This window comes from Microcaecilia unicolor, chromosome 8 (genome assembly GCF_901765095.1).
Source record: "Microcaecilia unicolor chromosome 8, aMicUni1.1, whole genome shotgun sequence".
Lineage (NCBI taxonomy): Eukaryota > Metazoa > Chordata > Amphibia > Gymnophiona > Siphonopidae > Microcaecilia > Microcaecilia unicolor.
In genome coordinates, this window is record NC_044038.1 from 39,877,285 (window position 1) to 39,902,526 (window position 25,242).

The following is a 25,242-nucleotide window of genomic DNA, read 5'->3' on the forward strand; positions in this document are numbered from 1 at the left end:
GAGGGCTGGAGATCCACTGGACCTTCGGTCCCCCATGTCACCATCCTGGGGGGGGGGGGGCTTGCGGGGCGCAAGGCCACCAGGGCCTTGATTTTGGAGAGGTGTCTGGGGGTCCCACAGACCTCAAGCCCCTGTTCGACAGGTCTGAGCTTTTGACAGCCCGGGCCTGTCAAACAAGTGCAGGAGGATGCGCTCAGGCACAATCGTCCCGCACTTTCCCAAGAAGATCAATGCTAATAATGCACTTAAATTTGCATGTTATTAGCCTTGATCATTGGAGAGTTAATTTCCTGTGCTGTTCCGATGCTATTTTTAGGGTGCTGTTTCTGAACAGCTCAGGAAATTGGTCATCGGGGCCCAGGTTTGGGAATCACTGTGCTTCTTAATAAATAGGCCACACTGACATTAATGAGGTTGCATTAAAGTGAATTAGTGGCATAGTTATCAACATGGCCTACAATTAAGCCGTGTTGTTTTACCACTAACTCACGCTATTTTAGAACAGGCCCCATTTTATGCTGCGAGACCTGGTTACTAATAACTGGAATTAACAGTAAAATAGCACATCTTCACTGTAACCCATGTTGATGTCATCCCCCCTTAATGCGAGTTACTGTGCATTAATGCACATTAATAGTGTAGCACTGCATATGCCTCTGAAATAGCTCTTTATTATCCAATCAATATTCAACCAGCCCCGGTGAGTGATTTTTAAAATGGTAGCCGCTGCTGGCAGAATTAGTCCTGATTATTTAGGATCGGCTCCTATCGGGGTACTGCCACTGAATATATGATTCTAGGGTGTCCACCGAGAGTTACCCAGTTACTGGCAATATTCAGAGGTATTATCCGGACGGCTGGTTAACTTAGTACAGACTTGTTTTTTTGTCCTAGGTTAACCAGGTAGCTATCCAGGTACTGCTCTTGAATATCGACAGTGTTCAGGTAACTCCCAGCTCCACCTGACTCCACCTTCCGTTAAGCGCTGGTGAAAATCCAGGTTGGATCCAGTGACTCAGGAGGTATTTGAGTAGAAGCCATTCCTACCTAGATAACTCCTTTTGGAACTTGACCCCTATGTGTTTATGATGTGTATCCTTCAGGTGGCTAAAAATCTGCTTACTTGAATATAAACCACACACAATCCCCCCAAAGAACAGTAAGAATGTGTGAAAACCAACTCTATGAGGTTAAGAGGAAAAAGCCTCAAGGTACTCTTGACCAACAGGTCTATAGAGCTACGTATGATCCACCTGACCTATATTATGGTCAAAAAAGGATCGATTACCTCATCATAGGCAAAAAACCTTCCCATAACCCTCAATGTTTAACATCAGAAAAAACTTAGTGTATTTGATAACAAGGAAAAATCTTGGTGCACTTAAAGAACTCGTCCAATCAAGATGCATTAGCTGAAAACGCTAATAGACTGAAGGTTCGAGTAGCTTGAAGGAAACAGTTACTTAGCTTGGTGAAACTCCTCCTTCCTGCAGTCACATCCCTTGCATGACAGCCAACAAATTCTAAGACTGACGATGGCCAGCGTTTCGCTCGTGCCTTATAGAGCAAAGCTGCTTCAGGGTCCAAATAGTGGCGGAAATGCGATAACTCCCCAGCTTAACATCTCTGATGTTAAACATTGAGGGTTATGGGAAGGTTTTTTTTGCCTATGATGAGGTAATCGATCCTTTTTTGACCATAATATAGGTCAGATGGATCATACGTAGCTCTATAGATGTTGGTCAAGAGCACCTTGAGGCTTTTTCCCTCCATTAACCTCATTAACGTTCTTACTGTTCTTTGTGGGGATTGTGTGTGGTTTATATTCAAATGAGAGAATTCTTGTCTCCACAACCACTGTGCTTGTTATTTAGAGGATTCTACCTACTGTGAAAATCTGCTTACCCAGAAAGGCCTGACTTCGAGAGGTTAACTCTACTTGTTCTCATGTAGGTCCTCAACCTTTTGAGAATTTATCCCACTGCTTTATCGAGTCAAGGAAAGAGCTGGATCCATGAGTATCAAACTGATGCATATTTGCCCTAGGCTCAATTATTTCCAAATCAAAAGCAATTTTAATATATAGATAGAAAGATAGATCTATCTATCTTGAGGGGAAGGGTCAGGGGCATCTCTGGGGAAGAGTTGGATGGCAGAGCCATATATTATACACTAGTAAAACATGCCCTTTTCTGACACAAATGAAATGGGCGCTAGCATGGTTATCCTCAGAGTTCCAGCTTGGCCCCCTCCCTCCCCTCCGAATTCCAGACCCCCGCGCCTCCCTCCCTCTCTCTCCTCTCCGAGTGGCAGCCCGACCTGCGCTGCCCACCCTCTTCTCCCAGTCCTCCGCTTGCCCCTCACCTTCCTGCATGCCAGCCTGCATTTAAAAGTTCTTACCTCGGGTTCCGGCGGCAGCAGTGAAAGTCGAGCAGGCACGACGCTTCAGCCTGCCTTCCCTTCTGTCTCAGCTCTGCCTGTGGTCCCGCCCTCATTTCCTGTTTCCAAGTACCCTCTCCAAAAAATGCCCTGCGTTAGTGTCAATATTCAGCCAGCGGTGCTCAGCGTTTTGTGTTCTTGAGCTGTTCTAAATGAAGCTGCTTAGTTATGCAGGTTCCAGAACTGAATATTGCCAGCACCCGCATAACCTGGAGGCTCTTCCCCAGTGTTGTCCCTGACCTACCCACTTTTTGTTTGGGCGGTCTCCGGGGATATTCAGGGGCACTATCCAGTTAAATGCTGTTGAATATCCCTGATTAAGCACCAGGAATCTAGGTTAAATCACGTTGAATATCGGCCTCATAGTTTTCCTTAATGATCTGTGAGTTTTTCATGTACCAGTGTGGTTCCGATGCACCGATCAGGTCAGCCATCACTGTGCTTCCCTTCCATATCTTTTTTGTTTGTTTGTTTTAAAGGTGGTCATTTTCCTGCATCAATACAATAAAGTACTTACATTCCAGAATTTCTGTCCATGTGGGTCAATGCAGATTTAAAAAAGATTGAACCAGTTAAATCCCAGGATGATATAATTATAGCATGAACAGATCTTAGTAAAAAGTATTCTAACATTTTCTTACATAGATAAGTTTTTTTTCCTTTTTTTAAAGTTTCCTTCTGAAGCTCATGGTAAAGTGTTCCAAATTTTAGCTGCTTGGTGAGACAGTAATAAAGAATGGATTTATTTATATTTTATATTCACTGCAGAGTGAAAGTGGATAGTGAAATGATTTTCAGTATGAAAAATGCTTTGAGATGGTAAAGAAGACAATAGGGATAACATTTAAAAAGGAGCGATACCACAAACCATTCTAAATATTAAATATTAAAACTTCTTTTTCTGGGATGCCAATGATTAGAGTCGTTACATACATATAAAGATTTTCACGTCTGGAATGCAACACACCCTTCCTTTGCACCTTCTCCTGCTATCCTGTTAATATTGTAGTTCTGCCCCCAGTTTCCCCTGGTTTTCTTTAATCCGTTCCTTGATTTTTTTTGTTATTTCTGTTTTTAGTATGTAAGCAGCCTAGATGTAATTTGATGGGTGGAGTAGTAAACCCACAGTGAACTCGAAACTTAAATAATGAACGGTCTTCATTATTAGCTAATGCAATCTTGTCAAGAGAGGGGACACCCGCTCCCATTTACATGCATGGCATATCAATCTCTAGCTGAAGTATTCTGTAGAGTTTGCAGTTGCTTTTTCAGTCTAATCAGAACAGCCTGCAAAAATTACGTGACAATAGTCTAGCTGAGGAAGAATACGAGTTGTTTGTTCTCATTGTGTGTGTCTTAGTTCTTTGCTTTAATCAGGTCACTTGCTGAAATGAGGACAGGAGGGAGGGATTCAGGAATACCTCTGGTAGCACAGGCCAACTTTCTGTCAGCTCATTTTTCAGAAGCTTGCTTCCTATTGCTCATCTTGCACATTTGTGAGAGTTGCCTGGCCAGGGTGCATGTGAGACTGGACCAAAACTGGGCCAAAGACCAGATTTGCAAACTATTTTAAAACAGCAGGTAAAGAGATGAGCAACTGCAGCCTATTTAATTACAGTTGGTTAAAACCCAAACAAAATGGTGAAATGAAAAGGTGTAAAGGCCCTATTTTCAGGGAAGCATGTCGAGTGAGATGAGACACTGCATTCCAGCAGACACGTAAAATATATTTTGTTAAATTGTTTCGCAGCACTTACTACTACTACTACTACTTATCATTTCTATAGCGCTACTAGATGTACGCAGCGCTGTACACTTGAACATGAAGAGACAGTCCCTGCTCCACAGAGCTTACAATCTAATTAGGACAAACAAAACAGGACAGATAAGAGATAAGGGAATTACTAAGGTGGGGATGATGTGGAAGGGGGATCATTGGAACCTTGTAAGAACTGAATACTTTGATAGTTTGGCTCCTGGGATTTCTCAGTGGAGAGAACTTTGTGGTTTCTATTTAACTTTGAGAACTGCTGCAAAGAGCAAATACTCAAAAAAAACTCCAGACAGCTCAAAACACGGCAGCCAGATTAATATTCGGCAAATCTAAATACGAAAGCGCAAAACCCCTGCGAGAAAAACTACACTGGCTCCCACTCAGAGAACGCATCACGTTCAAACTCTGTACCTTAGTCCACAAAATCATCTATAGGGACGCCCCAGCCTACATGTCAGACCTAATAGAACTTCCACCCAGGAACGCAAAAAAATCTTCTCGCACTTTCCTCAATCTTCGTCCTCCCAAATGTAAAGGCCTGAAGTACAAATCAATGCATGCATCTACCTTTTCCTACATGAGCACGCAGATCTGGAACGCGTTGCCATGCAACTTGAAAACTATCTACGAACTGACCAATTTCCGCAAACTATTGAAAACCTATCTCTTCGACAAGGTATATCACAAGGATCAACACATTTAACAGTACAGTGTTTGATTTATCCAGAAGTGTTCTATACTATCTTTGCTTCAATACTATCATTTTACCCAAAACTCCTTCTAACCAAATGTATTTTCTATTTCCCATATCCTCGATGAATTGTAAGCCACATTGAGCCTGCAAAAAGGTGGGATAATGTGGGATACAAATGCAATAAATAAATAAATAAATAAATAAAAAACTAACCTTATGCTATTTTAAAACTTGCCATATGCTATTTTGATATCTTTGCATACAAGATATCAAAATAGCATATGGAAAGTTTAAAAATAACATAAGGTTAACTTTAACCTCCCTTATTAGTTCAAGTTATTATTTCTTGATATACCGCCTATAAAAAGGTCATTTCTAAGCGGTTTACAATCTATTACTAATAGTCAAAATGTTTTATCTTCTTTGGTCCTTGTAAAAATCAATAAACGTTCCATGTGTTTAATGTGTGCACATCGAACAGTCAGTGGTTCTGGCTGAATCCAATGTAATAAAAAAAAATACATTAGAATCTGTTTCATCCGATGAAACAAAACATGGCACAAATTCAACACAATGCCCGGTGTTTATAAATGCCGATGGCGGTGTGTTCTGGTGTTTGCTTGTGTTTGTATATATGTGTGCAGTTATATCAGTGAGGTGAGTGCATTTATATGGCGGCCACTTTTCAAAATAGCCCCCATAACTGCAAACTGCCTGGGTGGTGTGGTTTTTAATGCATACACGGTGAAAATTTAAGAGAAAAAAAAACAACGGGCCCTGTTTACTAAGCCGCGCTAGCATTTTTAGCACGCACTAATGCTAGAGACACTCCTAGCTAAAAACACTAGAGTGCCTCAGGGTCCCTTTTACTAAGCTGCGTAGGTGCCTAAGCGTGTCCAATGCACGCCAGTTTGTAACTACCACCTGGCTACCGCGTGGCCCAAGCAGTATTTTAATTTTGTACACGTGTTCTAACTGCCAACAGGTTTAAGTGTTGGGCCTATTAAGCCTGTTTGTGCCTAAAATTAGGCACTAGTATTCTATAATTCAATCAATGGTATTAAGCCACGTTGATTACTGCAATGGAATCTATGCGGGATGCAAGGAACAACTCACAAGGAAACTCCAGATGGCACAAAGCACAGCAGCCAGATTGATATTTGGTAAGACTCAATTCCAAAGCACCACACCACTCCGTGAAAAATTGCACTGGCTTCCTATCAAAGAACGCATCTCTTTCAAAATCTGCACCTTAGTCCATAAGATTATCTATGGGGAAGTCCCAGGTTACACGATCGACCTAATCAGTCTCCCAATCAGAAATAGTACCAGTTCATCACGATCTTACCTGAATCTCCACTGCCCAAATTGCAAAGGACTAAAATACAAGACAACCCATGCGTCCAACTTCTCTTACATAAGCACGCGCCTGTGGAACGCATTGCCACAAGTGAAAACAACTTATGATCACCTAAAATTCAGAAAATTATTAAAGACTCACCTATTCGGAAAGGCATATCCGAATGACCCAACTTAAGTGACTCAACCCTGCAACACTTCACTATCAAAGATTGTATTGGACATTGACAAACTCTTTTACCTCAACCCAACTTGATTGAATCTTATCTTCCCTATCCCAATACGACATTTTGTACTTATCCCGTACCGGAATTGACGAATGCCTTCACGGTAATATGTAAGCCACATTGAGCCTGCAAATATGTGGGATAAAAATGTAACAAATAAATAAATAATGGCAATTTCACATGGAACTGGCATTATAGAATTCGCACTTACTGCCATATTGTGCCTAGCATTCCGCGCCTAAATCTAAGCATATTCCATAACAATGCACCCACCTTAATTGGCTTAGGCCAATCAGCATTGTTAACAGCACTAATTGGCAGTAATTAGAATTTATGAGAATAACTCGCTAAGTGTATGCTGCAATGAACTGTGCCTAAATCCTAAAGCATGCAGTTCAAAAGGAGCGTGGCTATGGGTGGGGAAATGGGCGTTTCATGGGCATTCCCAAATTTAGGCATGTTCTGGAATATGGCCCAGACCGCGTAAATCTATATGAAGGGATTTATGCCACATTTTTGTTGGTGTAAATGAATGCATATTCTATATACTGTGCATAAATATTATAGGATATGCTTAGGTGAAAATGATTTCCACGTGGATTTTCCAGGTGCCATATATAGAATCTACCCCTTAATGTGCATCAGCCTGGCACCTAAATTTTGGATCTTTTTCTTAAATCTATTGCATTTTTTAGATTGTAAGCTCTATTGAGCAGGCACTGTCTCTCTTGTCAGGTGTTCAGCGCTGCGTGTGTCTGGTAGCTCTATGCAAATGCTAATAATAATAATAATACTGTACACTCAATCCATATAAGGAAGTTAAGCCCTGCCCAGCGCATCCCAAGATACGCCGGGCAGGGCAGGACGCCACCATTTTGGGAAGGCCCCGAAGAGGAGGGAGTGCTAGTCTCTCCCTCCTCCAACTACTACCATCACTACAGAGAGGTAGGCTACCAGGAGGGGGGCAGGGGGCAGATAGATAGCAGGAGGAGGGGCTTGGAAGTCCACCAGACCTCCTGGTCTTGTGTTGGGGGGGTGGGGTTTAGGTTTGACAGGTCTGGGAGAAAATCCTGGACCTGTCAAACCTCTTCTGCTGTTGTGTAGATCCAAGTTTTTGACAACCCAGACCTGTCAAACAACTTCTTCGGGAGGATTGTGTCACAACCCTCCAGCAGGGGTATCCCCATATCAGAGAAGTACCCCTATGATCAGAGCTAATAGCACACATAAATTTGCATGTTATTAGCTTTGATTATAGGGGCCTTATAGCCCCGCGGATATAACACTATTTTTAGAGCACTGTTTGGAACAGCAGGGGGCTTCTGATCATCGGCCCATGTGACTTGCCAAAGATCACAAGGAGCAGCAGTGGGATTTGAACCAGCTACCACTGGATGTCAAAACATACATAGTAACATAGTAGATGATGGCAGAAAAAGACCTGCACGGTCCATCCAGTCTGCCCAACAAGATAACTCATATGTGCTACTTTTTGTGTATACCTTACCTTGATTTGTACCTGTCCTTTTCTGAGAACAGACCGTATAAGTCTGCCCAGCACTATCCCCGCCTCCCAACCACCAGCCCCGCCTCCCACCACTGGCTCTGCCACCCGATCTCGACTAAGCGCTACCACTAGGCCACTCCATGTCTGGCTCAACAGCATCATAAGTCCATTTGTAGAGCAGAGAGCATCAACTTCCAGTTGTGACAACATTTTCACATTGGAACTGCTGATCCTGCTTTGGAGGAAGTGGGGTTGACAGAAGCCCAGATTTTGATGATGAACGGGGTGGGATGACCCCAGTTGACTTATGCCTGTGATGCTGAGAGAGGGAAAAGCAGGGTGGACTTTTTAAAAAAATGTGTTTTAATGTCACCAACTTTATTTAAATTTTACAAATGTAAATAAAAACAAGCCAACTGAACCGAAACAAAACTGATCAAAGGGGAAGAAGTACAGAAAATAGTTACTCTTGAGAAGAATAATATTTAAAATAGGATAAAGCGTTATCCGCTAATGCGATATATAAAATATACATATTGAAATGAGGTATATGTCAGAAAATAACTGTTTAGATATAATCTTGGAATGCCAATGATAATCTAAGGAGAAGTGATATGAGACCATATTTTTTAAAAACCATTTTGCCTGCTCACTTTCTTGGAATGAGCTAAAAATTAGGTAGGAATAAAGTAGATGTAAAACCGTACTCCCCCCCCCCCTTCTCTTGAGCTGCCAAATTTTCCAGTTCCAGATAGGAGTTTTTAAGGCTCCCCCTCCCCTCTCCTGAGCTGCCAAATTTCCCAGTTCCAGAAGGGAGATTTTAAGGTAGTCCATCTCTGGATTTCCGTTGCTTTCAATTGGCAGAATCAGGGACGTGAGCAGGGGCATAGCCAGACAGCAGGTTTTGGGTGGGCCTAGGCAAGAAGTGGGTGGGCACCCTCACATCAAAAAAATATCTCAGCTGGTGGGAAAATGCTTCTCTCCAGTCTCCACCTTGGTAGTCTGCAGCAGGCATGCGCTGAAAACTGAGTATGCGAAGGTGCCAGTATTGTGGAGAGCGGCATTTTCATTACCATGTGCTACCGTTGGATGGGCCTGAGCCCCAAGTGGGTGGGCCATGGCCCACCCCAGGCCCACCTGTGGCTACGCCACTGGACTTGAGATAATTCTATGCATTTGGATGTAAGTTCAAAACTATTGGTTACAGACAAAATACCTCCGGGATCTAGGTGAATTTACAGTTTTTCGATCCAGAAGTCCCACACTGAAATAAGCGCTTATAAAATTGCCTAGAGTTATAATAAAGATAGCACTGCCACATCAAACATGCGCAATCAAAGTAAGGGATTTTTTTTGTAAGGCATTAAAAAAAAAAAAAAAAAAAAAGGAAAAGGGGGGGGGGGGGGGAGGGAAATATCCCGGATTTCAAACAAAAACCTTGATCTTGTCATTTACTTTTTAAGAAGTGAAGTCCACCATGAAAAGATACGTTTGCTTTCCTGTCATTGTTCGTCGGTTTTACTAGACAGTGGCAGCTGGAGTGAACCTGGTTGCTTAGTCTCTCTACAAACACCCAGCGTGGTGGCCGACTGCAGCAAAACCTCGCTTGTTAAGCATGAACTGTCCCGCACACGACAGCCAAGGCTTTCTCAGCTAGCAATATCAACAAGCCAGCATTGGCAGAAGAAGAAAAAAAATCCATCACGGGTAACGGAACAGTGAAAAGGAATCACAAATTGCTAGAATTCGGGGTTCCGTCTTTTTTTTTTTTCCTTGCTGCATTTTTTTTATTGCCTTCTCATTTGCCTTTTTTTTTTGTGGCTTGAACCAGTAACCATAGTGACATCTACTGGTGAAAACGAAGTACTACAGGAGTGCAGCATGCTCCGCAGAAAAACATTAGCCGCCTACCCCAATCAACACTGCAGAGTAAGAGAAAAACAAAAACCAGCTTTGTGTTAGACCCTCAGCAACATCATAAGTTCATGTTACAACTGCAAAAACAGAGAACAAAGTAGCCAGCCTATGGATCATAAACCTCTTATACACTGTAGCATTGCCAGTCTAATTATTTTAAATGATTATTGCATGCAGTATATTTCTTATTCATTGGGCTCGGTTGCAAGCAGGGCACAATACTTTTGTACTTAGATACTGCAGAAAAATGTGACTGGAATTCATTGTTGCCTTGGGGGAAAAATAACTTCTGGTTAATGCAATTTAAGCGTGATAGGGAGCATTGCAGCAGGACAAGTTAAAACATCTGGGGGCTCGTTATCATCCAAAGAAAGCTTCATATTGCCCTTAAAATCCTGACTCCATGCCCTTGGTGACTAGATCCAGACACAGGAACCTTTTTAGCAACAAACGAATTCAGCTGCTGTGCAAATCTTAACTGAAGCAATGCATTCACAAGGTGTGTCAAAAAAGGAAGCAACACCCCCCTCCCCTAACTCCAGCCTCCAAAATATAGCTCATAAGCTCAAGTTGCTTGCTTTTCCCTGCTGCTCTGTTTGACTTCGAAATCTGTCTGGGTGCTATGTGCCTGTTGCTGCTATAATACATTGCAGGTGTGTTGTATAGCTAGTATTTTTCACTCCCCTGCCCCCCATTAATCTTACGCGCACCTGACTGAGTACTGCTTGATACACAGGTAAAAGAGAAGTAACGTCCCAAAAGCCAGATGCGAGCACTTACTCTTTGTGCACAGATGGGCTCATTACTTAATGAAGCTAAATTGTCCTGACCTGAAGTGTAAGGGTTAACCTAGATCAGTAATTGCAGAACTGAGATGTGAAGGGCTAGCTCAGCAAAAGCTGAACTGGAGGCTGGTTAAGACAATCAGCCTTTTCATCTGGAAGATACTGTGTGTAATCTATTTCCACTGGTCTCTCTGCCAAGTTCAGAGGACAGAGCTGATTCTTTTTTCTCCTACATAACTGTGGTCTGAGGAAGAGTAAATTGTTTCTTGTTTATTTTATTTGCTACTTTTATTACATAACTAGTAAAACATGCCCATTTCTGGCGCAAATGAAACGGGCGCTAGCAAGGTTTTCCTCCCGAGCCCCCTCCCTGCTCACCCCTTCAGCATTGTGAAGGCACTGACCGCCATTGTTGTGGACCTCGTCAACGCACGCCAACGCCACCTTCAATATGCTGAGTCGTTGGTTGTGAAGCCACTGACGCCATAGCTCCACCCTCGACGTCATCACATTTGACGCGAGGGTGGGGCCCCAACACAGTGATTTCGGTGGCTTCACCACCACGAACCCTTCGAACCGGAAGGAAGTGCCTGGAGGAACTGACAGTGACGTCAGTGTCCTCAGAACGTTGAGGGTGAGTTTTATTATATAGGATATGTTCTGTATTTCTGATACAAGAGTTATCTTGTGTATTATTCTTAAAATGATAAATTAAAAAAAAAAGGCAATAGACAATTCCAGCACATACTCTTAGAATAGCTATTTTTTTCTGTCCTAAGTTATGCAGACAATTACCCTGACCTCTGCCTAAAGACCACCCTGGCACTAACCAGATAATACAATTAAAGGCAATATTCAGCCATCCAGATAATGCCACTGAATATTGGGCGCTGTGGGATGTATGCAGTTAGCAGGGCCTACTACTAATCATTTCTATAGTGCTACTAGATGTACACAGCGCTGGGCACATTATATACAGGTACTTTCTCTGCCACTAGGGGGCTCACAATCTAAGTTTTTTGTACCTGGGGCAATGGAGGGTTAGGTGATTTGTCCAAGGTAATAGGGAGCTGCAGTGGGAATCAAACCCAGGTTGCAAGGATCAAAGCCTGCTGTACAAACCATTATGCTACTCCTTTACTCCACTCCTGCTAGCCAGAATGCCAGCGTGTCTGTATATAGCCAGCAGCAGTCAGTGTATTATGAAAGAACATTGTTGCCTCCCTGTTAAGTTTTGGATTCTTCATAAATTGTCGACTTTCACTTTTAAGGCCCTCCTTACTCGGTGAGTCTCATCACTCCATACTGTCCATCACGTGCACTTCGCCCAGCTTTTGAATCTCATCTTGCCATACCGCCTGTCCACTGCGTCCGTTTGCGTTCTACACATGCCTCCACCGTTCTTTTGTCTGGCCCCTTTTCTTTGGAACTCTTTACTGCTTGCCCTGAAAGCTGAACTTTCATTTCCTCGCTTTTGCAGTCTTCTTAAGGCCTTTTTTTTATGTCCAGGCCTTTCCTTAGTTCCTGCTTTTAAGGACTGGTTTTCATTGACAAGACCTGGCCAGAATTCAGCTGTCTCTAGTCCCCTGCCCGTTCTTCTAGCCCCTTTTTCTACCCTTTTATTTTCCCAACTTTCTCCTGTCCTGTTGTGTATTGGTGTTCCTTTCCTATCTGTTTAATTTCTTAATGTACACTGTTTTGATTTGTTGAAAGGTGGAATAAACATAAAGGTAGTGCTGCTAAGGAACCTTTTCACTAAAGCTTAGCACATTCTAGTGGGCATTAGTGTGTGTTAAATGCTGTCAGGCTCATTTTCGAAAGAGAAGGACGCCCATCTTTTGACACAAATTGGAAGATGGGCGTCCTTCTCACAGGGTCGCCAAATTGGCATAATCGAAGGTCGATTTTGGGCGTCCCTAACTGCTTTCCGTCGCGGGGACGACCAAAGCTCATGGGGGTGTGTCGGAGGTGTAGTAAAGGCGGGACTTGGGTGTGCCTAACACATGGGCGTCCTCGACCTATAATGGGGAAAAAAAAGGGTGTCCTTGACGAGCACTTGGACGACTTTACCTGGTCTTGTTTTTCTTACAACCAAACCACAAAAAGGTGCCCAAACTGACCAGATGACCACTGGAGAGAATTGGGGATGACCTCCCCTTACTCCCCCAGTAGTCATTAACCCCCTCCCACCCTCAAAAAACATCTTTAAAAATATTTTGTGCCAGTCTCTATGCCAGCCTCAAATGTCATACTCAGGTCCATTACAGCAGTATGCAGGTCCCTGGGGCAGTTTTAGTGGGTGCAGTGCACTTCAGGCAGGCGGACCCAGGCCCATCCCCCCCACCTGTTACACTTATGGTGGTAAATATAAGCCCTCCAAGACCCACCACAAACCCACTGTACCCACATGTGCCCCCTTCACCCGTAAGGCCTATGGTAGTGGTGTACAGTTGTGGGTAGTGGGGTTTTTTTGGGGGGGGGGAGTTGGGGGCTCAGCATACAAGGTAAGGGAGCTATGTACCTGGGAGCAATTTATGAAGTCCACTGCAGTACCCCCAGTTGGTGTCCTGGCATGTCTGGGGGACCAATGCACTACCAATGCTGGCTCCTCCCATGACCAAAGGGCTTGCATTTGGTCATTTCTGAGATGGGCGTCCTTGTTTTCCATTATCGTCGAAAATCAGAAACGACCAAGTCTAGGGATGACCATCTCTAAGGACGACCTAAATGGCAAGATTTGGGCGTCCCCGATCGTATTATCGAAACAAAAGATGGACGTCCATCTTGTTTCGATAATACGGGTTTCCCCGCCCCTCCATCGGGACATTTTGTGAGGACATCCTCAGCAAAACTTGGGCGTCCCTTTTGATTATGTCCCTCCATGTGTCCTATTTTATACCATATGGGCCACATGGCACTTAGTGCACCCTAATGTCATAAGAACATAGGAATAGCCATACTGGGTCAGACCAATGATCCATTTAGCCCAGTTACCTGCTTCCAACAGTGGCCAATCCAAGTCACAAGTACCCGGCAGAAACCAAATTAGTAGTAGCATTCCAGAATCCCAAAAGTAACAACATTCCGGAACCCCAAAGATTAGCAAGATTCCGGAATCCCAAAGAGTAGCAACATTCCATGCTACCAATTCCAGGGCGAGCAATGGCTTCCCCCATTTCTATCTCAACAGCAGACTATGGACTTTTCCTCCAGAAACTTGTCCAAACCTCTTTTGAACCCAGATACACTAATGTTCGTTAGTACACACTAAGCTTTAGTAACAGGTCCCATAAATTTGCAGTGGCACTGAATATACATATTTTTCAAACATGGTGTCTGCTGCTGACCTCTGGATTCTACATAGGATGCTGAAACATCAGTGCTAAAATTTTTGGTGCAGATCCAAGATGTGCGTGCAACTAAATTCATAAATGAGCTATCAAGTATGAATTAATGGGCCTTAGCAATCAATAATTGCACTTAATTGGCACTAATTTAGATTTCTGCACATCTGCAGATGCGTTATTCTGTAACCCCAAGAGCCTAAATTTCATAGCTATCCTTTTCATAGCTATCCATCCTGCCTGCGTCAGGAGTCATAAAATCTAACATGTCAATGTGTTGTTACTTGATTTGCATTTGACAAACTCTTGCTACTTAACTAAGTGACATATTTGTTAGATTTTATGACTCCTGAAGCAAATACTATGCTAAAACATGGCTGTATCAAGTCGCTTTTTTATGCTACTAACAACTGTAGCCGAGTTTTTATTTTATTTGGGAATTATTTAAGTATTTTGTTGAAAGCTACTGGCGCTTTGGTTTTCCCCTCACTGTTCTTTGATTCCGTAAATTTTTGAGCGCCATTTATATTCATCCCCCTCCCCCCCCCCCCCCGACTGCTGCCACTCAGTTTTGACCCCTTGGTATTAATGATTGCAAGTTGATTTTATGCCTGCAAAGGATTATATTTAATGTGTGCAAACAGCAAACATATGTGCATAATGAAATTATATTGAAATGAATTCATTGATTTAAAAAAAAATTATTCAATCTTTTTAAAACATTCTGGGTCATCTTTACAATGAAAATATTTTTAAAAAGTCAAATGAAATAATACATTTGTGGGGCTCCACACTCCGTCTCTACAAGTGTGTTCTTTGTTTATTTAGCAGTACTTGAGTACATGCCTGTCAGAATAGCAATAGCCCAAAGCAAGTCACAATGCTACTCTTTTGAGACTAGGGTGAAGGGTTACGTTGGCCTTATTGGATGTGGCTGTGGCTAGGACAGGAAAGGGGGAGGGACTTCATATACTGCCTTTCTCTGGTTACAATCAAAGTGGTTTACACATATACAGGTACTTATTTTGTACTTGGGGCAATGGAGGAGTAAGTGACTTGCCCCTCCTTTCACAAGGTACTTGAACCCAGTTCCTCAGCTTCTCAGGCCGTCCACTAACCACTAGACTACTCCTGCACTCCAGCCCCAATGGACCTCTGCTAGACCACCATGGATTTAGGTAGGCCTGTGAGCCCTACAGGGAGTGAGAGAAAGTGCTGTGGAAAGGGTAATGGGGGTAAGATGAAGGGAAGGTGGGGGCTTTGTTTATTCTTGGAAGGGGGGCTTTGTTCTTGGCAGGTAGCTGAGGTGGCCAGAAAATGTTTATTTTGTGTTGTCTCTTGTATTGATGGGGTGGGGAAGGGAGGAGGAAAGAAGAACCCCACTTGAACAAAAAACCATGTCCCTTAACAACCCTGGAAATGACACAAAATGAAAAATGTTTGGCTGTCCCTCCCTACACAAAAGTGCATACTGCTCATGCATAGAGTGTACTTTTACATGATATGCATGTAGGAATTCCCAGGGGCAAAAGTTGGGATATCAAATACATGCATATTTATGCAAACATGTGAAGAAGTTATATTCACCCTGGAGCACATGTAGCTTCCTATGGGAATTTTCAGGTAGGCAATTTTATAAAGACCTGTATAACTTTCTTTCTTAACAAATGTTGAATACAGCAGTCAATGTAATTGACAAAACAGTAACAAATGGCCTATATGTTTATACTGATGATTAAGAGAGCATTTCAAATCTTTCATGACTGAGTAGGCTTATAACAGAAATAAATGTAATATTAAGATTGGGATGTAAAGTTGTACAACAATGACCAGAATTTGTGATATGACCCTAGGGAGCTTGATCTTTCAGCAACTACTTTTCCATATTTGGCTATTAGACAGACGTTGTTCCACCACATGTTCAAATCTAATTTACGTGACCCTTTTCCTAGGGTATGTAGGCGCCTATGCGCGTCTAACACGCATAAATTTGGAACTACCGCCTGGCTATCACATGCCCCGGGCGGTAATTCTATTTTTACACGTGGCAGAAAATATTTTTTTTATTTTCTACCGCGTGGCGCTAACCAGGCGGTAATTGGCAGTGTGTGCACACTGACGATTACTGCCTGGTTAACGTGTGAGACCTTGCCACTAAGTCAATAGGTGGTGGCAAGGTCTCAGGCTCAAAATGGACACGCACCAATTTTTATTTTGCCGCACGTCCATCATTTTTGGCTAAAAAAATAAAAGGTCCTTTTTTGCAGGCGCACTGAAAAATGGACCTGCGCGCATCCAATATACGCACGTACAACAGCGCAGGCCATTTTTCGGTGCACCTTACTAAAACGACCCCTTAGATCCTTCCAGCAGTGACAAATCATGTGGGTTGCAATTTGTAGCAAAATGTGAAGTTTGGCTTTATTGTTATCTAAAGGGAGGGATAATCCAAGAGGACCCTAAATAAATATTTTATAGCTAAACCGTTCGGATATAGATAGCAGTTGAGTGATGGTTTTCCAAACCGAAGACCAGCACGGTGCCGACAATGGACAATAGTATAAATAGGTGATCACGTGTCCCCACCTCCAGGTTACATGACCGGCATTTATCGCCAGTGTTGTGATTCGGTAGTTTGGAAAGTCTGATAGGAGTCTGCATCATGAAGAACATAGTTTGAGAATATGCAGCGGACTTAGTGGATTTCGTTACAGCACGCCAATGATGACTTCATTGTTTAATTTACCTCCCAATCAGTATTTTAAATGGCTACAGCTCACTCACTGTATCTCCTCCATGACTGATGTTGCAAACATTTCTATGTACCCTCCTACATGCTGGACACTCTGCTCTTTTCTTTCTAAAATGGTATAAAATACTACAAAATGAGAAATCTATTAGCATTGGCAGCTTGGAATGCATTTGGGAAAAAGAATTGGATATACAATTATCACCAGCACAATGGAGTCATCATTGGCTTGCTTTCAAGCCTGTTCTAAAGTTACCCTTCTGGACTTTATGTTTATGTTTATTATAAAAATTTAATATACTGCCTGACTTATATAGATCATGGTGGTTAACAAAATCACAAATTTAAAAGAAAAGTACGCCATTCCATGTGATAGAAAAGACCTACTAACAATCTCACAAGAGATTCGTCTGTCGGACTTCGGACATTTTCTGCTAAACATCCCAATCCGAATAGGAAATGTAGCTATTTTTGAAACAGCAAAACGTCTATTTTGTTTTTCCGAAAATGGTCACATTCTAGATGGTTTTGTGCTGTGTGCATTTATCTTTTTGGTTCATCCCCCCCCCCCCCCCCCCCCCCCACCACCAAAAAAAAAGTCTGAGTGCAAAATGCACAAAATCAAGCCATTGGGATATAGGAGGAGCCAGCAATTTTAGTAGACTGGCTACACAGATACCTCAGGAGAGCTGTAGGGCACCTTAGGGGCACTGCTGTAGACTTCATGTAAAAGCTCCCAGGTAGACATCTCACCGTTATTCCTTATCTTGTCTGCTGAGCCCTCCAAAATCCACCTCCCCAAACTGCACACCACTATGATAGCCCTTATGGGTGCAGGAGTCACCTATATATGGGTACAGTAGGTTTTTGGTGAGTTTTGGAGGGGTATTTTCCACCACAAGTGTGACAGGTAGCATGAGATTTGGGTCCTCTTCTCTACAGTCCACTGCAATGACCACTATACTACTCCAGGAACCTGCTTGCTGCTCTAATAGAATTGGCTATAACATCTATAGCGGTCATTAAGGCTAGTAATTAATATTTTATTCACATCTTTGGGGGACGGGAGGGGTCAGTGACCACTGGGGGAGTAAGAAGGAGTCATCCCTTATTCCCTTCAGTGATCATCTGGTCATTTAGGGCACCTGTTTGTGTCTTATTCATTCTAAAAGCAGTTCTAGTTTTAGCCCTAGGGCCCTGTTTACTAAGGTGCGTTAGTGTTTTTAGGGCGCCTACACTGAGTGCATGCGCTAACCATGTAGGCACCTGTAGGAATATTGTAGGCATGTACATGGTTAATGCATGCCTATAATGCTGCTTAGTAAACAGGGCCCCTAGTTTTGTTCCATTATGGGTATAAAACGTCCAAGTGACGGGATTAGGGTGTTCCTAAGTGTTAGGAACACCCAAATTCCGGCCCTGAAATTCCCTGACATGTCCCCTTGTAATTTGGATGCACTGCAGATGAATTGCATAGATAAACAGGAGGAGGAGTGGCCTAGTGATTAGGGTGGTGAACTTTGGTCCTGGGGAACTGAGGAACTGAGTTTGATTCCCACTTCAGGCACAGGCAGCTCCTTGTGACTCTGGGCAAGTCACTTAACCCTCCATTGCCCCATGTAACCCGCATTGAGCCTGCAGATTGCAGTAGTCTAAACGAGAGGTGACAAGGGTGTGGATGAGGGTTTTGGTAGAGTGCTCGGAAAGAGAGGGGCGGATTTTACGGATGTTGTAAAGAAAGAAACGACAGGTCTTGGCAATCTGCTGGATATGAGCAGAGAAGGAGAGAGAAGAGTCAAAGATGACCCCAAGGTTTCGAGCTGAGGAGACAGGGAGAATGAGAGAGCCATCAACAGAAATAGAAAACGGGGGGAGCGGGGAGGTCGGTTTGGGGGGGGGGGGGGAATGAGAAGCTCGGTTTTGGTCATATTTAATTTCAGGTGGCATTGAGACATCCAGGCAGCAATGTCAGACAAGCAGGCTGAAACTTTGGTTTGGATGCAAGGTGAGATATCAGGGGTAGAAAGGTAGATTTGGGAGTCATCAGCATAGAGATGGTAGAAAAAGCCATGGGATGAGATTAATGAACCAAGGGAAGAAGTGTAGATAGAAAAGAGGAGGGGACCAAGAACAGAACCCTGAGGTATGCCGACAGGCAGAGGGATAGAAGTAGAAGAGGATCCACCAGAGTGAACACTAAAGGTGCGGAGGGAGAGGTAGGAAGAGAACCAGGAAAGGACAGAGCCCTGGAATCCAAGTGAGGACAGGGTATCGAGAAGTATGCTGTGATCGACAGTGTCAAAAGCAGCGGAAAGATCAAGAAGAATGAGGATGGAATATTGACCTCTGGATTTAGCCAGTAATAGTTCATTGGAGACTTTAGTAAGCGCAGTTTCGGTTGAGTGGAGAGGGCAAAAACCAGACTGTAGTGGGTCAAGAATAGCATGTGAGGAGAGAAACTCAAGGCAGCGGCGATGAACAGCACGCTCAAGTAATTTGGAGAGAAAAGGAAGGAGAGAGATGGGTCGGTAATTAGAGGGACAAGTAGGGTCAAGTGAAGGCTTCTTAAGGAGAGGTGTGACCACAGCATGTTTAAAGGCAGCAGGGACAGTCACAGTGGAAAGTGAGAGATTGAGAATGTGACAGATAAAAGGAATAAGAGCAGGAGAGATGGCATTAAGAAGGTGGGTGGGAATGGGATCAGAGGAACAGGTGGTACATTTTGAGGAAGAAAGGAGAAGTGTAGTTTCCTCAATAATAACTTCAGGAAAGGAGGAAAGAGAATGAGGGGAAGGAGAGAGAGGGGAACGGACTAGTGGAGGGAGAGGTGGTGAGGTAGAGAAAGCAAGGTTTATCTTTTGAACCTTGTTGTGAAAGAATTCAGCAAGGGTCTGAAAATGGATCTGCGTCTGGAAAATGGATATGCGGCAAAATGAAAACCAGCGCACTTCCATTTTCGGCCTGAGACCTTGCCCCCACCCGCTGACTTAGCGGTAAGGTCTCGTGCGCTACCCGGGTGGTAATCATGCAGCGCATGCCAACTGCCGGTTACCACCAGGTAGGCACCCTGCGGTAGAAAATAGAAAATATTTTCTACTGCACATATCGGACACACGCAAAAAATGGAATTACTGCCCAGGGCACGCGGTAGCCGGGCAGTTGTTCCAAATTGACGCACGTTGGACGCATGTAGGGCCCCTAAATCTAGTCAGAGCAACTTAGGCCAAGTACAATTTGATGTAAATGATGACTAAGGCACGAAGCGGGTGTATTCTATAACAATGTGCATAATTTTTAGTAACACCTATGATCTGCCCATTCCACACGCAATAGAATTTACACGTATCACTTTATAGGTTTTGCTTAGCGAGTTGTACTCGTAAGTTCTAATTCAAGCCAGTTATTGTCAATAATTGCCTGTTAATTGGCAATTATCGGCACTGATTGGCTTAAGATAATTAAGTTGTGCGTGCAATTCAAGTTGTACTCTTTAGAATCTAGGGGATAATGTTTTCAAAGCCCACCAACAAACTCAGACTAATTCCATGTTGTTATATATTTGCTTGATTGGCAGAGCAGTTAATAGAGCTTCAAATGAGAAAGCAATAGCACAGCTCTTCATCATGACTGTAGCATTCATAATCAGTTAAATAATAAACCATTCTTACTCGTGTGGTAAACCATGTAGTGTCTGCATATTTCTACTGTTTTGACAGAACTTAATGAGCTGAGCGATTCCTCAATAAACTGACTGTTTAGATGAATGCAAGCGTTAGCTGTCTCGGGTTGTCTGCAGCCGTCCGAGAACCTGGCTTTGCTCTAACTGAAATGTCTATGGCATTGCTAAGCTGCAATCAAAGTGCTGAGCCTAATGAAGTCACAGAGGTGTATGATATACAAGAAGGCCATAATTGCAGAGGGCAGGAGCTGTCTTTGGCCTCAGAAGTCTAGTTCAACACACCAGGGACTAGGGATGGGTTGTCATTCAGTGGCGTTCCTTGGTCGGCTGCCTCCTGGGACGGATCGCCGCTGCGCACCCCCCCCCCCCCCCGGGTGTAGCATCGTCTGTTCCCCCCGGGTGCAGCATGACCCCCCTGGCGCTTCACCTCCAAGCCCCCCTCCCCCAGAATGTATTCTTCTTACCTGCTGGGGTGCTAGGAGCAGCTGCGCGGCTGTCAGCTCTGCTGGTTCCCTGCTCCCTCTGCCCCGGAACAGGAAGTAATAACAGAGAGAGCATGGAACCAGCTGAGTCGACAGCCACCCAGCTGCTCCCTGCACCCCTCCTGCAGCGTGCACGCCCCACCCTTGGTACACCACTGCTGACATTTGCAACAAAGTGGGAAATGGCCACGCAGCTGCTCCCTGCACACCTCCTGCAGCGTGCACCCGGAGTGGACTGACCCCACCGCCCCACCCTTGGTATGCCACTGCTGACATTTGCAACAAAGTGGGAAATGTTAATGATGTCATTGTATATCATTAAAAGCTGACAATGAGGAGAAAAAACACGTTTAGATGTTTTATTCATTTTGCTTTATCTTGTAAATTTGCTACATTATGTAAGCCGCATTGAGCCTGCTGACAAGAGGGAAAGCGCGGGTTATAAATGTTATAATACAATACAATACAAACGCCCCAAATTCTACATAGCGTGACTTAAGTTGTGTGTGCAAATTCTGTTGTAGTCTGGATTTGTGCATGCAACTTAATTACTTGACAAGCCAATCAGCACTGATAATTGCTACTTGACAAGCAATTATTGGCACTAATTAGAATTTATGCACAGAACTGATTAAGTGTATTCTTAACGTGATGTGTGTAAATTCCAAGTTACATAGTTGAAAAGGGGGTGTAGTCATGGGCATGGAATAGGTGGGTTGTGGGCATTTCTAAAGTCCATGTGCGTTCTTTTAGAATACACCTGGTCTGCACGTAATTTAGGTGTCGGGATTTAAACCAAGTTTTACTTGGTGTAACTGCCCGCAAATAAGTTTAGTCACATAGACAGGCACACAGACCGGCTTATTTTCGAAAGAGAAGGACGCCCATCTTTCGACACAAATCGGAAGATGGGCGTCCTTCTCCCAGGGTCGCCCAAATCGGCGTAATCGAAAGCCGATTTTGGGCGTCCCCAACTGCTTTCCGTCGCGGGGACAACCAAATATGACCAAAACCGAGCTTCTCATTTTCCCCCCCAAACCCACCTCCCCGCTCCCCCCGTTTTCTATTTCTGTTGATGGCTCTCTCATTCTCCCTGTCTCCTCAGCTCGAAACCTTGGGGTCATCTTTGACTCTTCTCTCTCCTTCTCTGCTCATATCCAGCAGACCGCCAAGACCTGTCGTTTCTTTCTTTACAACATCCGTAAAATCCGCCCCTTTCTTTCCGAGCACTCTACCAAAACCCTCATCCACACCCTTGTCACCTCTCGTTTAGACTACTGCAATCTGCTTCTTGCTGGCCTCCCACTTAGTCACCTCTCCTCTCTCCAGTCGGTTCAAAACTCTGCTGCCCGTCTCATCTTCCGCCAGGGTCGCTTTACTCATACTACCCCTCTCCTCAAGACCCTTCAGTGGCTCCCTATCTGTTTTCGCATCCTGTTCAAACTTCTTCTACTAACCTATAAATGTATTCACTCTGCTGCTCCCCAGTATCTCTCCACACTCGTCCTTCCCTACACCCCTTCCCGTGGACTCCGCTCCATGGATAAATCCTTCTTATCTGTTCCCTTCTCCACTACTGCCAACTCCAGACTTCGCGCCTTCTGTCTCGCTGCACCCTACGCCTGGAATAAACTTCCTGAGCCCCTACGTCTTGCCCCATCCTTGGCCACCTTTAAATCTAGACTGAAAGCCCACCTCTTTAACATTGCTTTTGACTCGTAACCACTTGTAACCACTCGCCTCCACCTACCCTCCTCTCTTCCTTCCCATTCACATTAATTGATTTGATTTGCTTACTTTATTTTTTTTTTGTCTATTAGATTGTAAGCTCTTTGAGCAGGGACTGTCTTTCTTCTATGTTTGTGCAGCGCTGCGTACGCCTTGTAGCGCTATAGAAATGCTAAATAGTAGTAGTAGTAGTAGTAGGTCCGGCGCATGCCAAAAACACATGCCCACACTGCCGCAGTCCAGTTTGTGGGGCACCTTTGTAAAAGGGCCCCTTAATGTTTTCTTGGCTGCGTTTAACTTTCTTAATTCAGGATTTGGGTTTTAGTGCTCATATTTATGGTGATGATATTCAGTTGGTGGTTGCCAGCGACGTCTGGGATTCTCAGTTTCAGTGTGAGCTGGTATACAAACTCTGTCGGATAAATCGGTGGCTTGTAGATCATAAGTTATTCTTGAACCCAAAGAAGTGCGAGGCAATGTGGCTCTCTGATTGTTAGGCTTTGCCTTTTGTTCCCCAGATTCAGAATCAATCTATCATGGGATTCTAAGCTTTCTTTTGCACCATATATTTCTAAGATTGTTAAGACTTTGTTTTTTTAACTAAGGTAGATTAGATCTTTGACTTCTTTTCTAGACAAGACAACAAAAAGCCAACAAATAGGTGGGAAAATGTGGGATACAAATGGAACAAATAAATAAAAGAATATTTTATTGCATCCTTCAGGTATAATGCAGATTGATTAATGCTGTGTGATATTGGTTGGTTACCCTCAGATTCAGCTGAATCGACTGAACTCATACGAATATTCAGCGCCATTTCACAGGCCAGGAACGGCTCCTGGCCGGTTAATTAGCCTTAAGCCTGCTAAGCGCTAATATTCAGTGTGAGATAGCCAGCTGGCTTGGCTGAATATTAGCGCTTAGCGGCTAGCCCGGTCACTGGCTATGTTGCGTGATGTAGAGGGGCATTTTCAAAAGAAACGTCCAAGTTTGGGTTTGGATGTCTTTGTAAAACGTCCAAATCCGGAGGCGGGAAAAAGCGTATTTTCGAAAAAAGATGGACATCTATCTTTCATTTCAAAAATACCAAGGACGTCCTTGGATTTGGATGTCCTTAGATATGGACGTCTTTGACTTTTGGAGATTTTCGAAACCAAAGACGTCCATGTCTAAACGTCCAAATGCAAGTCATTTGGACATGGAAGGAGCCAGCATTTCTAGTGCACTGGTCCCCCTGACATGCCAGGACACCAACCGGGCACTCTAGGGGGCACTGTAGTGGACTTCATAAAATGCACCCAGGTACATAACTCCCTTACCTTGTGTGCTGAGCCCCCCCCAACCCCCCCAAAACCCACTACCCCCAACTGTACACCACTACCATAGCCCTTACAGGTGAAGGGGGCACCTAGATGTGGGTACAGAGGGTTTCTGGTGGGTTTTGGAGGGCTCGCTGTTTCCTCCATAAATGTAACAGGTAGGGGGAGTATGGGCCTGGGTACGCCTGTCGGCAGTGCACTGCAACCACAAAAACTGCTCCAGGGACCTGCATGCTCTGTCATGGACCTGAGTATGACATCTGAGGCTGGCACGTAATATTTTTAATGATGTTTTTTGAGGGGGGGGGGGGTTAGTGACCACCGGTGGTCATCTGGTCATTTCGGGCACCTTTTTGTGCCTTATTCGTAAAAAAAACATGTCCGGTTGAAAACGTCCATTTGTTAGTCATGGACGTCCCTGCTTTTTTCGATAATGGCTCAAAGACGTCCAAGTCTTAGGAACGCCCAAGTCCCGCCTTCACCACGCCTCCGATACGCTCCCTTGAAATTTGGACGTTCTTGCGACAGACTTCAGTTAGAGACATCCAAAATCGGGTTTTGATTATACCGATTTGGACATTTCTGAGAGATGGACGTCCAAGTGCCGATTTAGGTCAAAAGATGTACGTCCATTTCTTTCGAAAATGTGCCTAATAGCCAGTTAGCACCAATATTAATTGGCTGACCGACTAAGTTTAGCAGCCAGATAAACCCATATAAATAGTAGGTCTATCATTGGGCACTATAACTTAGCCAGTCAGCCAATGAATATTGGCTTATCCCCCCCCCCCCCCCCCCCCCTGAAATTCAAATCCAGTTACCGGATACAGCCCAGCATTGAATTTCTGGGTTCACTGCCAAACCGCGGGAGTCAGCAGGACTGCCTCCCGCAGTCTGAATATCAACCCCATAGAGAATACTGCTATTAGGTTACTGTATAATATAAGGGTAAGGATCATGTGACTCCTTTGCTTAGAGAGCAACATTGTTTGCTGGTAACTGCTAGAATGAAGTACAAAATTTTTATTATCGTCACACCTGGTTTTGATTTTGGGAAAACCGCTATGTCTTCTTTCAGTGTTGATTCCTTCCTTACTTGCTAGATATTTTCGGTCATCGCAAGTTAATCTTTTAGTGGTTCCCTCCAATCAGAGATTTTGGCATTGTTCTAGTAACACTGGTTTCAATATTGTGACTCCATTGCTTTGAAATTCTTTGCCAGTAGATTTAAGGATGGAA

General features: G+C 43.8%; 1 protein-coding gene across 1 annotated transcript in view; it reads left to right on the forward strand.

Moving 5' to 3' along the window:
- The window catches only part of GRIN2A (glutamate ionotropic receptor NMDA type subunit 2A), a 523,242-nt gene that overhangs the window by 353,718 nt on the left and 144,282 nt on the right, over window positions 1-25,242 (forward strand). The window lies entirely within an intron of this gene.